This window comes from Manacus candei, unplaced genomic scaffold (genome assembly GCF_025592945.1).
Source record: "Manacus candei isolate 608988 ecotype Guabito, Panama unplaced genomic scaffold, ASM2559294v1 h1tg000028l, whole genome shotgun sequence".
NCBI classification, from domain to species: Eukaryota; Metazoa; Chordata; class Aves; order Passeriformes; family Pipridae; genus Manacus; species Manacus candei.
The window spans coordinates 17,674,250-17,690,410 of NW_026138076.1; the positions used below are offsets into that span (position 1 = coordinate 17,674,250).

General features: G+C 34.7%; 1 long non-coding RNA gene across 1 annotated transcript in view; it reads right to left on the reverse strand.

Annotated features, from left to right (window-relative positions):
• Positions 1-16,161, reverse strand: part of LOC127472357 (uncharacterized) — a 325,449-nt gene that overhangs the window by 200,622 nt on the left and 108,666 nt on the right. The gene's annotated exons all lie outside the window — the stretch shown is intronic.

Consider the following 16,161-nt stretch of genomic DNA (forward strand, 5'->3'; position numbering starts at 1 on the left):
AATCCAATTTTAAAAAATCAAAGTAAATACACATATCATCTAAAAAAATAACTGTTCCAGAGATCTGAATAGGTATAATCTCAGACTCTATATGCACAGAATTAATCTACATATGACAACATAGGCTGCTAAAGCTCTATTACATGATAACAGCTACAGCACTCAGAATTACAGAATTTAAGAAGTAAAAATTGTATTTTCCTCTATAGATGCATACACATAGCATAGGAGCAGAGATGTTATAACAGTATCAGTTATAACTCTTATAAAGATTGTTCCTAAGGCTAAGAATGAAAACAAAACTTTTTATTTATGACCTGCATTTAAAACTGTAATTTAAGGTAAATGATAGATAAATGTAGCTGCTGTACAGAAGCAACACACTGTAAGAATAGACTACTAACTGCAGGAAAGCATACACATGAAGGTGAAAAATGAGACTTCCAGATTTGATTCTGTTCCAAATTACATGAATAAAGCTGTTTTAATTGGGCCTAAACTATATCAATGTTCTTTGCTTACTGACTACCGACTACGTGATGTCCAGAAATATCTTATGCAAAATAAATCAGTATGAGTCAAATCTATTCTGTTTACAATAGCTTATGATGATATTAAAAATCTATTAGTTAAAAAAATAACTTTGAAATGCAACCTGTGGAAAAGTTTTGCTGAAACACTTGTGCTGAAGGGGAAATTCTGCCCTGATACAGAAAGGTTTGTGTTGTTAAAAACAAAAAATCATAATTAAAAAAAATCAACTATAATTAAAATTATTATGAAAACCCCCTGTTCAGGGTAGGCTTCTCTGTGTACATAAGTGTCATGCTCATCCAGATCACTAGCTTATAATGGAAATCAGTAAGAACCACACACATATATCTAGCATGGTAATTTTGTCCATAAATTTGATTGATCCATCTCTACTGACTACTGTGAGATCCTGGATCCAAATCTCACTGAATTATTGATATGGGTCGGAATAAACTCACTGACTGTGTGTGTGTGTGTGAGGAAGGGCTGGGCCTGGACCTGCAGGTCCATGGCAGAGCTGCAGGCTCTGCATCCGGCTGTCAGCCAAGGCAGACCTGCCTGGTAGCCCACCCACGCTACACCCCTGCAGTCTGTGACTGCCTACAGCACACCTCACTCTGGCCTGGAAGGCACTGACCAGATATCCTGCCTGGGAGGGAAACTGAACTCTATAAATACACGAACCAAAAGGCTTTTAAAAAGTCTTAAATAAAAATGTAACCGCTCTGGGTAGTTAATAACTTAATCCGGATTGTAACAACTACATCACAGATGAAGTACTTCAACTCCACTACAATATCCTATACACGTAGGGAATAAAATACTATCTTTCTTTTTCACATCTGCAACTGGTAAATAATTTCAGGGTATCTCCTTATAGTCCAAATGAATGCTAAGTGCAAATCTAAGGTGGTAGGTAAAAGAACTCTAATAGAGAGAATTCAGGATGTATAGCAACAATCAATTTGTGGATATTATAATTACATAAAACATTTTCCCCTAGTTGAACAAATACACAATAATTTTCATCTGTAGGGAAGATTACAGACAGGAAAAGAATATAGTGCACATATAATGTGTCTCCAAGTCATCACACTGACAAAGCAATTAAAAAAATCGAAGTAACACTCTATGCTTTCAATATAGTTCTTATAAAACATGAATTAAATTAAAATTTTACATAATAATACTCTGGTTTCAGTTTGAGAAACATTATACTGTGAATCTGCAAAGACTTTGATGAATACCCTATTAAGATAACAGTCCAGTCAGCTGCAGTATTGTTTATAATCTTAATGGTTTTTAGACAGCAATGAAGGAGCAATAATTTTGTTCCATTTCAAATAATGCAGCATTGAAGGGCATTCAAGGAAACAAATCTATTATTCATTTTTGCATCTCTTGGAGTACAATGATTATATTGCATTTGTTTGTTCCGTAAAATAATGTTAAAAACACAGTCTTAAGTGTTAACTTTTCTCATGATGTTTACAGTTTCTCAATTATTTGAGAGTTTAAACTTACACTTATGCAGAATAACCAAGTTACATTTCCTAGGTAGTATTTTGAGAGTTACTTTACTTTTACCAAGTCTTTGTTTCCATTAACTTAATGGAATCAGGACTTAACTTCTCTCACTGAGAATCTGTCTGAATGATTCAGTTATAAGAACCACAGGATTTTGGATATAACGCTTGCTCCATAGAAAAAATCCAGCTATCAAACTATGCAAACTTCTGTTGGAGTGACTTTCCTTGGTGAAATAGCAATATTAAAGACTACTCATAAAATTTTCCAGAATTTGGCTCCAAATATTCTAAAGGACTAAGAGTTCACATTTGATGTTATTTCTACACAAGAGCATTTTTCAAAGGTGTTACCCTTTTAATTATTGTGTTGATAGGCACTTACATATCTGTACAAAGAAATACTTCTGAGATAACATATGCAACTGCATTAACCTGTTATGTTAGAAGATATTTTTTCCTGCAGTTTCTCTTTGTGCTTTGTTATGTCAAAGGATTTATGTCATTATGTAAATACATCAAGAGAGTAATATTTATTCTAACTTTGAAGTAACAAGCAACACTCATAACCATGAACACATAGGGTACATCAGTAAATGTTTGTAGTCACTGGAACCCTGAACCAGTCAGAGCCACTCTCCTAGTAATTCCTGGGAATAGTTCAGAGTAAGTGAACATGAGTTTGAAAGCACTCCCAATAGAAGTCTGCACAGAGCTAGCTTCTATTAGTATCATGTGAGCTCTTTCTCCCCATTGTTCTCATTGCCAAAGCAGTATTTAAACTTTACTCATTTAAACATCAGGGTTATCCACTGAAAAGTTCTGCGCTAGATGTAGAATATGATGCAATATAATATATATGCATTTATTTCTAAATGTCATTTAGAGCACATTTAAATTAAAAGAAAAATAAATACAGTTAAAAGGAGTAGGCTGTTAAGCAGATCACTAGTTCCACTGAAGCTTGATTTAAACATTTAGCTGAGTCTTCCTCAGAAGTGTGAGAAAAGATGAGGAAGTGAGAGACTGTTCTCTGTAACACAACAGTCATCTGAATATCTGGCAACTGTGGGAAATCTTCAGTTCTTCCATCTGTGTGAAGTTTGGCTCTTGTCACCTATAACTACTGGTCTAGTGATATTTTGGAATAGGCATATAATACATTTTTTTCCTGTGGAATCGGGTACAGTAGGAAGGAAGTAGTGGATTTAGGTCAGATTTCTTCACCTCACTGACATTATTTCTAGAGTAGCAGTATCCTCTATTGCCATACAAAAGAAAAGAAATTATAGTTTCAAAGTGTTTTATTTTTGGTTTGTTTTTTTTTTCTCAATTAAAGTACCAACACTGCTGCAGGTTCTGTAGAGTCCAATACCTTAATGAGTTAAACTCTTTTTTTTCCAGAATGATTTGGGCTAAGTCATTCTTTTGTTTAAAACTAGTTTCCATATTTTTATTTTTCTCTTGATTACTAATTTTTAATTCTGGAGTCAGTTCTTATTTAAATAGTTTTAGAATTTAATTTGATAGCAGCTTAATTGTGTGGTGCTTTTATTTCTTAGATTTTTCTTCTTTCTTAGAAAGTTCTCTTATTACCATTTAACATATTGTCTTGGTCATATTTTCTGCCCTTTCACACTGAAGCAGAATGCCAAGTAAAGAATATTACTTACTGCCAAAGGTTTTCAGAGAGTGTAATTAAAAGTTTGTCTCCCTTTTTTTATTTAGCTTTTTCTGGCATTTGACTAATTTGGTAGCATATGGTTGGTTTGTTTATTACCTTGCGCATAGTAATTAGAGAAGTACTTTAACAGAGACACACAAGAGATGTGTTCTATTCATATTTGAGGGGGAGAAATTTTTTTAAATCTACAAAAAATGAAAAGCATTTTCAGATTTAATTCTGAGATCTGGAGATGTCTGGATGGATTTACGTAACTGACTGGTTAATACAGAATTATTAACAGGTATTTTAATTACTGTTCCAAAAAAGTGGTCTACAGAAATAATTCATATCTACTATGGTTAATATGTAGTTCAGAGACTGACAAAATATCCTAATACCCTTTGGCACAAAGACTTCCATGTTTTACACAGTCTATGTTTTTATGTTTTTACAAAGTTGTTAGTAATTCCAAGACCTCAACATTTGTCTTTGGAAACAGATTTATGTCCATGATAAGTAATTGAAAGTTTCACATTGTTAGTATGTTTGTTGGTAACATGATGGAACTTAGCAACCATTTCTTCTGGAAATTTGAATCTAATTTTTTGTGAATAATAAAATAAATTCTCACAGTTGGTTAGTTCTGTATGAATAAATGCATACCATTATGCATAGCAATATAATTAGCAGTCCAGCTTAAATCTCTATTTTGTTAATACAACCCTAGCAACTTATCACAGAACTTGACAATTCCAGTATCTATTCAAAATAATGTTAGTTATTTTCTTTTTCATCTTCAATATTTGCTGCCCATTTAATTGCCTGCCTTAAATGAAAGATACATTTCTATGTTGTAAAGTTATACAAAATTTACATTCTCAGTAAAAACGTACTGTGTTTTGTATTGCTGTTACGCCTCCTCTGTGACTTAGTATACAGTGAAAAGCCAGTAAATTTTATCCTCTTCTTTTGAGGAGAAGAGGAAGATGTTTTGGATCTGATGCACATACTGACCTTAACTTAGCAAAAAAATCTCAGAAATTAATAAATTAAAAAAAAATAAAATATGTATAGTATTTATGATGAGACCCAGTGCCAGTAAGATTGGAACCTTGAATGACATTAGCCTGGTATAAGCAAAATGGATTATACTAGGGTGTACAAAAGATAAATTACTTTCAATATAGGAAGGATGGATTTCTTCATTAACTGTATGAACAACAGGAGAAAACGATATACTACCTTAAAAGACAGAACAGACTTATTTGATAGTATCTGAAAACCCTTCATAGATTATACAAGAAACTACTAATGACACTTTCAATGCACTGAAATAATGGGTTGCACGTAAGGAGAGCTCAATCAGGATTTTACTGTTGTCATCCCTCTTACCAGCCCAACGACTTGCCAGGATAACAAATACAACCTAATAAAACTAGATTTGCTTGCTTCGATTTCTAAGACAAGTATGTCAGTCATCTTTTAGACTTTTACTACATGATAATAATAACTCTTTTATTACAGTGACGAATGAGAGCTCAAACTATTTCATGTGAAACTAAAATGCATTAATGCATATAAAAGTTGAAAGCATGAAAGTAGAAAAGAACATAGAATCTTTATGGAATGTAGTCTCCAGTACTCAAGCCTCACCACTGTCTCAAACTCTGTGGGAAAATTTCATACCATTCATAAGAACTTAGTATGGTGTCTACACTAGGCTGTGTATTCTGTTGTTTTTCCAGAGCTACCACAAAGTTTCCAGCTGCCCTGGGGTCAGACCCTTAATACCTTAGATTTTATTTAACAACAAAAATAAGAATATTTATTGGTCTTTACACTATGAAAAGATCTACAGAAAACTGGGTGCGTACCTCCACTGAGTCTCAAAAATATTTATTTGTAACTGTAACAGTAGAATCTCAAATTGCAACTATTCTTTATGCTTCTATGCTGCTGAAGATGCCTCTAAATAGTCCCACTACAAGCATTAAATAATAACAGTTAGAATAAATATTGATGTATTGTTGTGTAGCAACAGTTATACTCTTTCATAGCATAAAATATTCCCAGCAGAGGAGTGATTTCAAGTAGCCAACCCACATTCTTGACTGAAGAGGTGTGTCAACTCTTCTTGGTTTTAAATATTGGCTCGCATGTGCAAAACAAACTTGTACAATCTGGGAAAGTTTCACATGTAAGGGAAAAATTGAGATCTGTTGTTTAAAAAATTATCAAGTCCGTTTACTTACAAATGTATGTTCAATGTTCAGGAGTTGATGCAAAGGGCTTGCTGTGAAAACAGATAAGTAGTTCAGGGACCAGATTTAGATTGCACATTTGCCACAGATCAAAGGTTTTCTAATACTACTTTTAAAATATTTTTTCTAAATAATTCTATTTTACACTGTTCCTGTGCTAAGTCCTGGGAACTTTTAAGCCATTTGGGATATGGATCATATATGTTTTTCTAGTAATATCAGCACTGTGAAAACTTATTTATTTGCTTGCAACCTCACAGTTGAGGCGTGGTGTTTACAGAAGTCAAATAATGGAACAGTACAGCAACACTCACAAATTTCTCCAGTGACAGATATTCTCAGCTTTTTCCTAAAAAACCCTTCATACCGTATGGAAAGCCCCATGACTGTGAACTGGAGGAGGGGCAGTGAAACAAAGCACAGAGTGTGAAATACTGAAGGAGTTCAAAAAATGACAGAGGATTCTGAAAGTAAATTATAATATACTGGGGGTATAAATTCAGCCCCCCAGATGGTAAAAAAATACTGCTAACCATATACAAATATTTAATCACAAAATCCCAGAATAACTAAGATTGGCAGTGACCTCTGGAAGTCATTCCTGCCCAACATCTCTGTTCAGTGAAGGCCACCTAAGAAGGTTGCCCAGCACCATGGCAAGGCTGCTTTTGAACATTTCCAAGTATGGAGATTTCACCACTTTTTGGACATCCCATTCTAGTTCTCCATATAGATTTGCTTAATTTATTGACTTGTGAGAGATGTGTTAAAGAGAAAATCTTGTTATGGCCTGTAAAACCATGTCAATTCAGGTCTTGAGATTAATTTGAAAACAAAGGCTAGTGCCAGCTTAAGTTTCTACTTGTAAATTAAATCACAGGTAAAACCATCCATCAAAGGAAGGAAAGGAAGGAAGGAAGACTGATCATCACTAAATTAGGCATTTTGCATATTTAATTATGCAGTTTAAATTATCAATGCTCAGCACTTCTGACTATAGGATTCTGGACTTCTAGTTAAAATTACATATGAAACCTAGTGATATTTTTCATATTTAAGAGGCATTCATTTCAGTTTTGAAAATAACATTACTTCATTCTTTCTACTGACTTGGTCCACTGATTTTTCTTTTCAGTTTTGATAGGTTACTGCTCAACCCTTAGAGAACTACAGCTTTTAGTGATCCTATCTACATGGACCAAAAAAAAAAAAATCAATGTAGGGTAAAAGTATATTTTTACAGTAAGACCTAAAAGGATGAAATTATCAGTACAAAAGGTATAAACTTGGAACCTACACTGTAGTTTGTAGTCTTAATGAGTCAAAGAAAACCTATACTTCAAGTTTATTCAGTTTATTATTATTGATATACTCCGTTTAAGGAAAACAGACATAAGTGTGTCTTTCTTTTCAGGTACTATTACAATGTAAAATGCATGTATTTTGATGTGTTTGATGTCTTCCCCAGTTTTTATACTATCAGAAAGGATTAACACATATTTCAAAGTGATTAGTTTGCTTATTCCTAGTTATTTTTACACAGCTAAAAACAAAATGGAAGGGCTATTAGGAGTCAAAATATTTTTGCTCCCCAAAAAGCTAATTTCTTACTAAAACATGAAATTCCACAGTTCTTTAGATCTTACTTATTTATTCCAGTGATATGGATAACTACTATTATATACATTATTTTGTAAAAACTAAATATATTCCTTAACTCCTCTTTTACTTTCTGCTCCAAAATAACAATTCTTTTTATAGAAAAAATACTATTGATTAGGTTTATATTATTACTATTTTCTGTACTTGACAAATTAATCTTACTAACTTGCAATATTGACTGGAAGGTTGGGTTCCAAAAAAGGAACACATTTAGGATTTAAATCCTTATTGGTTACAGCATTTATTAATCAGTGGTAATTTACATTAATGTAAAAACATTGATCCTTCTATGAGGGCCCTCTCTTGTGAGTAATTTCATCCTCTAGCAGACATTATAAGATACATTAAGAACTGGCATTTCAGCAAATGAGAATGGCTTGACTGTAAGAGAAATACCCAATGAATGATCAAATACAAAATGATTTTTTATTTTTTTTTTATATATTGCATTACCTAATTTAATTGCAATATTCAAGGATTCCCTCATAAATTTCACTGAAGAAGTAAAAGAGATTGGATTTTTCATGTGATATTTTTTCATATATGTCATTCTAAAAAAATCTTTCTTCTGCTCTCATGTGATATAGAGAATTCATGTGAGGATTTATTGTTAAGAGAAATTATGTGGGACGAATGTATATTTTCACTGCATGAAAATAAAGTTAGAGTAACAAACAACTATTTCTCCAAAGGAGTAGCTACAAGGAAAACTATATCCACATCTGAACTGAACTGTTCTTGAAATGACAGACTGAGGCATTTTTATACTAACAGATAGTTAGGGCGGAATTATCTCAATGTTCTTCCCACTTTCATGCAATTCTTACCTTCTAAAAATTATCTGTTAAGAGGAGCTGACAGAAACTAGATGTAAATCTCTCTGATTAACTGGCAGTAGTATTGCCCAAATTGCTATCTATAAATTTAAGTCTTCACCTACGCAGAGACAAAAAGATAAGATCCTGAAGGTAGAAGATCTAAAAGAAGAAATAAAATCTCTGACTAATGAGAGAAAGTTGGGACAACTTAAAAAACTTTAATGCATACAGATATGGTAACAAGCCAAGATAGAAATTATGAGTGGTTAAATCAAGACAAAGTATTTTGGTCTATTTACTTGTCTGTCATATAGCCAGTACATCCAGCACATCCTACATAATCCTATACAACAGAGTAGACATATTTGTCCTTTCTTTATCTCAGTTTTTATTTCTGTAGAACATGTTGCCCACTACAACATGGGTGTGATATTCTGTGTGTGAGAAATGGTAAGAAAGAAAAAAAACTGGCAAAAAATTCTCTACAAGTAAATCAAGTGGACTTGTGTCAAAAAAAGCAGAAAAAGAAGTTATAGTTACATATGTTCTCCAAATTATGCCTTAAAGCTAGAAGATCCTCAGTTGCAATTCCTGGAAGATGTTCCAGAATTCTGTTTTTCTGTGCATTCCATCTTGTGAGTCTTAATTAAAAAGTTCAATCAGAATCTAAGAAAACATTAAAATAATAACCCAAATCTCTAACTCGAATACCATTATGTTTTAGGTGCGGATTTTCTAATATTTTTTTTTTGAAGCACATCATAAATTACAAACTCATTCTGAGTACTCTTTGTGAGATGCTGCTATTCAGATAATATAATCGTCAACTGACATTTGACCAAATAAATTGGAAAAGAAGAAAACTGAGAAAAGTTGTCACTGTAGCATAAAATACATTATCTACATTAAGCCTTGCCTAGTAAGAAAGAAAACTAGATTTTGACAGTTGAAAGACTGTAGGATGAAAGGTGAAATGAGCGTCTGACTGTGATCAATGTCACAAAGACCCAGATTACACAGAAGAAATTACTCCTGCAGCGCACCTGAGATTTTAATAAAGAGTGGAAGAATAAGTATGAGCACTTGAGTATAAAAAGTTTTAATCTCTGTTAAAAGTTATATGAATAGGTTGATGTAGTTTAGCATACACTTAGCAGATGCTGTAAGTAACATCAAGGTAGCACGTGCAAAACTAATGAGAGCTGAATATTGAGTTCACTGTTAGTGCCTATACTTAACAGTAAGTGTAATAAATCAAATGCAGGATGAGTATTCTGGTTAACTGCAGGAGGGGAATTCCAGGAGCACACTATGATTCACATCACATGAGGGTGGAGGAGCCAAACACATAGCTCACAATATTGTTTTTTTCAGAGCAATTGTTCATGTGACTGTGATCCTGTATGTCTTGGTTGTCGTAATGTGCTTTTTCAGTTACAATCAGACCTTTTACTGGACAATATCTTTAAAGTAAAAAACTTGACATCCTGGTTGGAAGTTACAAACTACCATGCATGGTGCAGATAAAAGTTCCAAGTCTGGAAATCACTCACTAATGCTGGCTGGAAGTGGATATCACAAAGAAAATAATTCCATTCTAAATAAAGTATTCATCAAGTGACCGCATTTTTGAGCACTGTTTGAGATAAAACATAAAGGACTAAGATAGAAGAAACATGCTTGAGAGTATTGTCCAAATGCTTCTTGAACTCTGTCAGGCTTAATGCTGTGACTACTTCCCTGGGGAACCTGTTCCAGTGCCCAACCATCTTCTGGGTGAGGAACCTTTTTCTAGTATCCAACCTAAACCTCCCCTGACACAACTTCAGGCCATTCCCTTGGGTTCTGTCACTGGTCACCAGAGAGGAGATCAGTGTCTGTCCCACCTCTTTCCCTCATGAGGAAGTTGTAACTGCAATGAGGTCTCCCGTCAGTCTCTTCTTCTCCAGACTGAACAGAACAGTGACCTCAGCTGCTCCTCATACAGCTTCCCCTCAAGGCCCTTCATCACCATCTTCACTACCCTCCTTTGGACACTCTCTAATGGCACTTTCTTTTGTTGTGGTTATATTGTGGTGCCCAAAACTGCACACAATATTCAATGTGAGGCCACTCCAGGTCAGAGTAGAGTGGGACAATCTCCTCCCTCGACCCGCTGGCGATGCTTTGCCTGATGCCCCCCAGGACACGGTTGGCCCTCCTGGCTGCCAGGACACAATGACTCATATTCAACTTGCCTCCAGGTCCCTTTCCATGGCACTGCTTTCCAGATTCTCATTCCCCAGTCTCTACAAACATCCAGGGTTGCCCCATCCCAGGTGCAGAATCCAGCACTTTCCCTTGTTGAACTTCTTATGGTTGGTGATTGCCCAGTCCTCTAATTTGTCGAGGTCTCTCTGTTCTTACTCAATTCTTATATAAATGCTCAATTTTTTTCCCAACACTAATCATAAAAGTTAACAAATACTCTCATAGCAGAAAACCATTTTACAGAGCAGCCATACAATGTTTTTTTAAAGACTTTGCCTAGAATACTATGCTTATTGCTGTTCATGTATGGCAAGGCTAAGTAGCTGGATAAGTAAGTATAAAGTGTAAATCTCCAGGAAGCTTTCAGTACATCAAAATTTTAACACTGAAATCTAAAAGTAAACTTGAAATTATCAATTATTGATTGACATGAAGGACCTACCAAATACTGGAATGTAAGGAATACAGGAGAAAAACTTCATATTTTTCAGAAACTCTAACAAAAATATGATACTAATTTCTAAAAAAGATATACTAGTATGTTTATAAAGCTCTATCAAAAACAAGTCCTGTTCTACCCACTTACCCTAGGACTGAAATTGGTCCATAGTGGTTAATTTGAACTAAGTAGAGTATGTACGGTGTATGGTTCAGGTATTGACCCAAAGCACTCTCAGCTTCCTCTGAGAGCAGTAGGTCTAGTGGTTCCAGTGCTGATGCGTGAAATGTTCTAACAAACCAGAAATCGATACAGAGTGCACAGTAAACAGATGCAGTCAATGAGCTATTCATTACCTTTTGTAAACCTTCAGTATAATTGGCATGTGGTCAATTTATAAACTGTAATCAACTGTGGCATTATTTAATCTCTTATATAAAACAAGAACAAAAAGGTTCATGTTTTATGTAGTCATAAGAACACGAACTAGAGAGGTAAATAATTAGTCACCTGAATGCACCCTCCACCAAAAAAAATAAATTTGTCTGATGTTTAACAGAAGCTGTTTAGTAAACACATCAGTACTGTAGCCAGCAAAGGGTTTTGAGTGTGATGCTTTTATTAGATTTTTTTTCTGATCGATAATTAAAACCTAAAACACAGATGCATTTTTTAAATGAATTCTTGCCTTCAGGATAGCAGTTTTTCCTACCAAAAGAGGGCACAGAGGAGGTATATATTTGATTATTAATGTTTATTCTTATTTACTTACTGATAGAAATCTTTTTTATCATAAAACTAATTAAAGTTGGTAAAGGATAAAGTTAACCTTTTCATTTCCAATTGAAAGCACAAACCAAACCCCATAGTCACATAATGTGATACAAAATGTTTGGATAGTTTCTAAAAATACTCAGGCTCTAAAAGATTACTGCCTTCAGTAGAGAGTATCAATGCAGGATTTCTTTCAAAATCCTGAATATAAAGAACAAGGAGCAAAGTAGGGAGACTTGCAGTAGATGGTTTAAAGGAAATTTATTTGCTTTACTATTCACCTATTACTTCTTTCCCATAAGCAGATGCATTATGGGCATGTCGACAGTTTGTCCATCTTTTTTGTTCAGTTTGGTTCAGTTCACTATGTTGGGCTTCCAGAATATCTAGGTAAGTTTTCCATTATGGAGTCCTGAACGGCCCCTTCCTTCCCCCTTCAGTGAACTTTCGAGTTCTGCATGATATGGGGGATTATGTACCTTACACTACGCGGTTCAGTTAAGGGAATGTTCAGAGGTTTTGCAGTGTATTTTGCAGTATATTCATTCATATGCTGTGCCAAAGGAAACCATACAGTGTTGTTACATTGCAGAGCCTGATATCATACTTCATTTCATTGCTAGGCTAATTGCAGCCATCTGGTTTCATGGCTCAGCACGCAAGCAGAATGGACTTCTCTCTGCCTGAAGTACTAGACAAGGGAACTTTAAAATGTTCATTTGGGCATAGTCCTGAGAGTGACAGCTTCTCTTCATGTAAGCTCGAGGGTAAGAGTAAAATAAAGGAAATTAAATGTTGTGAAAGGTAAGACAAAGAAGGCTGAGCAACTTACACATCCCCAAACCCATTACAATCACATCTGAAATAATGATACCTAATACGTGTCTATCTCTGTCCACAATATTTCTGTTATTATCTGTGTTGAACACCATGTCAAAATTTCCTCTGACACTGTATGATGGATAATTATAGCTTAACATGGATAGACTAATCAGAAAAGAAATGTAATGTGAGATGAGAGTTACGTATGCCACAGTTTATGTACAACAGCTCTAAAGTGAAGTTTAGAAAACCCAACTGCCGAGACAATTATTCTCAAATTGTTTTAACTACATGATTTGTATATCTACATGAAATTAATAATCAATATTTTATTTAAAAAATTACCTCAGCTACTGCTGACATCATCTCAGAGTAAATGTATGATGTGCCAATGGTACATAGATGAAGACTGTTAGCTATGTTATAAAACAAGGATCTAATTAAATTATTGACTTAGATTTGGAAAATTTGTTAATTAAATTGCTATATTTAGTTAATAAAAGGAGTAATCTACCTGTTACACTCATTCACTTTATGCTAACTTATTTGCCTATCAGTCCTGGCAATTGTTACTAGCTTCCTAATTTTTTTAGAAATAAAGGAATTAACTGCACTTCCAGGTTATACAGATTGCAAATTAACATGCTTCTCATAAATAAATACATAACACATTTTCTATTACAGCTTTATTAGTGCTTGGAGCAATATTTAGTTCAGCAGTTCTTAAGCAGGAAATAAAAAGAACGCTAAACGGTGGAATGTCTTCTCTCTAAAAGATTTAGGATTCAACTATAACATGAGTCTTGCTGAAGGACTCAAGGAAATATTTTTCCCTAGTGAATTTAGTCATCTGAACTGTTATTCTGAAAGCAATTAGAAGACCTGAAATATAATTTCACTATTTGCTAGTGTGTTTGGCAAAAATCAAAATAGAGAAAAACTATGGTAGAGATCCCACAGAAAATTTCCCCTTCAAGGAAAGTCTCACTGTGTTAAAAACTGGTTGAATGGCCAGGCCCAGAAAGTGGTGGTGAATGACGCCACATCCAGTCGGTGTCTGATCACAAGTGGTGTTCCCCAGGGCTCAGTACTGTGGCCAGTCCTGTTCCATATCTTTATCGATGAACTGGATGAGAGAATCAAGTGAACTCTCGGTGAGTTCACAGATGACACTAAGTTGGGCGGGAGTGTTGACCTGCTGGAGGTAGGAAGGCTCTGCAGAGGGATCTGGACAATGGGCCAAGGTCAAGTGCTGGGTCCTGTCCTTGGGTCACAACAACCCCCTGCAGTGCTACAGGCTGGGGGGAGAGTGGCTAGAAAGCTGCCCAGCGGAGAAAGACCTGGATGTACTGATTGACTGCAGGCTGAACATGAGCCAGCAGTGTGCCCAGGTAGCCAAGAAGGCCAATGGCATCCTGGCCTGTATCAAAAATAGTGTGGCCAGCAGGACCAGGACAGTGATTGCCCCTCTGTACTTGGTTCTGGTGAGGGACAGAGTGAATGGCTGGGTGAGGCTTAGTTGTCAGCCAAGGATAAACCATGACTATTGCTATTAATAGCTCACAGAGATACATACCCCTTTCTCTCTTTTATACATCTCACTTTTTTTCGTAACCACCTGCTGTTGCAATAAAAATTCAACTTTGATGTGCAGTCCACTTTAGATGTATCATTAAATATTAACCAAAATATTCCCCAATACCAGATGCTGAAGTAAAACTAGGTGTCCAAGAGAGGAGCACAGGAATGAGTGGGGTGGAGAACATGAGAGCTGCTGAAGACTCTGACACTGCCCAAACTCTCTGAAACTATAATACCTATTTGAAAATGTTAGAAGATTTTTATTTTCTGACAAAGACAAGCTCAGCTGATGAAATAACAATTTTAAAAAATATACCTATATTTTACTTAATATTGCAGAATAATGAATAGTCTACAACTAAGTGAAGGAAACATACAAGACAACATAACATAAAAAAAAGAATTCTATAACAAATGTAAATCTTGAAATGTACCATGGTATCACATAGAAACAAAAACAGCTTGAAAAAAGACAGTTCTGTGTAGCACATATATGCTCTAGGAACAGTTGCATAGATGGATTGATATTGACATAGTACTTACATATATGTCTTCAGAAGAATCAAATAGCTAGCAATTATTATTCTTACTATCCAGACACAGCATTTTTGGAGAATGCTATGTAGCTGCTCTACAAAAACGTGTCTTTCGTTGGATATGTTAATGATGTGACTACATCACAACTTCTAATTCATTTACTTTCTTTTTTTTCAAGAAAGCATAATTTTATTCTATGTTTCAAGATAATATTTTTGTGGAAACAGTATTAAAATTTTTTAGTCAAGGCTGAAAAAGATGAATGATTAAACTTAGGGTTTAAACTTGATCCCTATTGGATAATATCAATTTACAGGACAAGTAATTTAAAAACAGAAGCATTGCTTGTTGAAACAGAATGTTTACAATCAAGTTATCTGACTAGGTCTCCATTAATGCTGATTCTCTCTCTATCAGAAACCTCTTAGACAACAAGAAAAAAGAAAGAAAGAAATGTTAGTTACACAAATGTCCCACGGATAAACCTTCTGCCAGAGTAAAAAAAATAGTGTAAATTAACAGTACTTCCTGAAGTTCCACCTCACTATTACAAAGTGATCACAAGATGAAGAGAGTCATACAAAACCATATTAGATCTCTGTTCACTTTCACAACAATAGGTAGCCTTGTAAATCACTAAATATGGTGTCACCATCACTTGTAACAAGCCACAGGCTTTGTATTAAGAGAACAATTCAAGTTTCCAAAACAATCACAACTAAAATGCTAATGACTCCTACTAGTAATGCTCTTCCCTCTCCCTGCCTCTCCATGCCACCAACCTCAGGACAAAGAAAAGCAGTAGAAGGCTGAGCACAACAAAAAATACAGGACAGATATTGAAAAATAGTTAGTTTTAACTGGCATTATCAGGAACAAGCTGTAAACACTGAGTAATTTGTATTATAAGTGATAGCATCTTTGTAACTGAGCTAAAAATTATCTGTCTAGATTGCTAAGACTCTAATTAAACTAAAACCTCTTGGTTTCACATGTAAGGCTCACTTCTTTGAGTCATGTAAACTGTGCAATTGCTTCTGGGATGTAATTTGGATGCAAAAAACTGGTAACTTTTGAAGGTAAAAACTACAGTTTTCATAGCTCAAATCAGGATCAAAGCATCTTTCTGATTTATTAATGAGAAATAATTAACTAGGAATCAATGAATTTTATATTTATGATTAACAATAAAACAGATAAAGCACAATATTAAACATTTACAAAATGTTGATAAACACCTCAATTTCTAAAACCGTTCTCTATCCAATCCCACAAAGTTCTAAGGGCACTC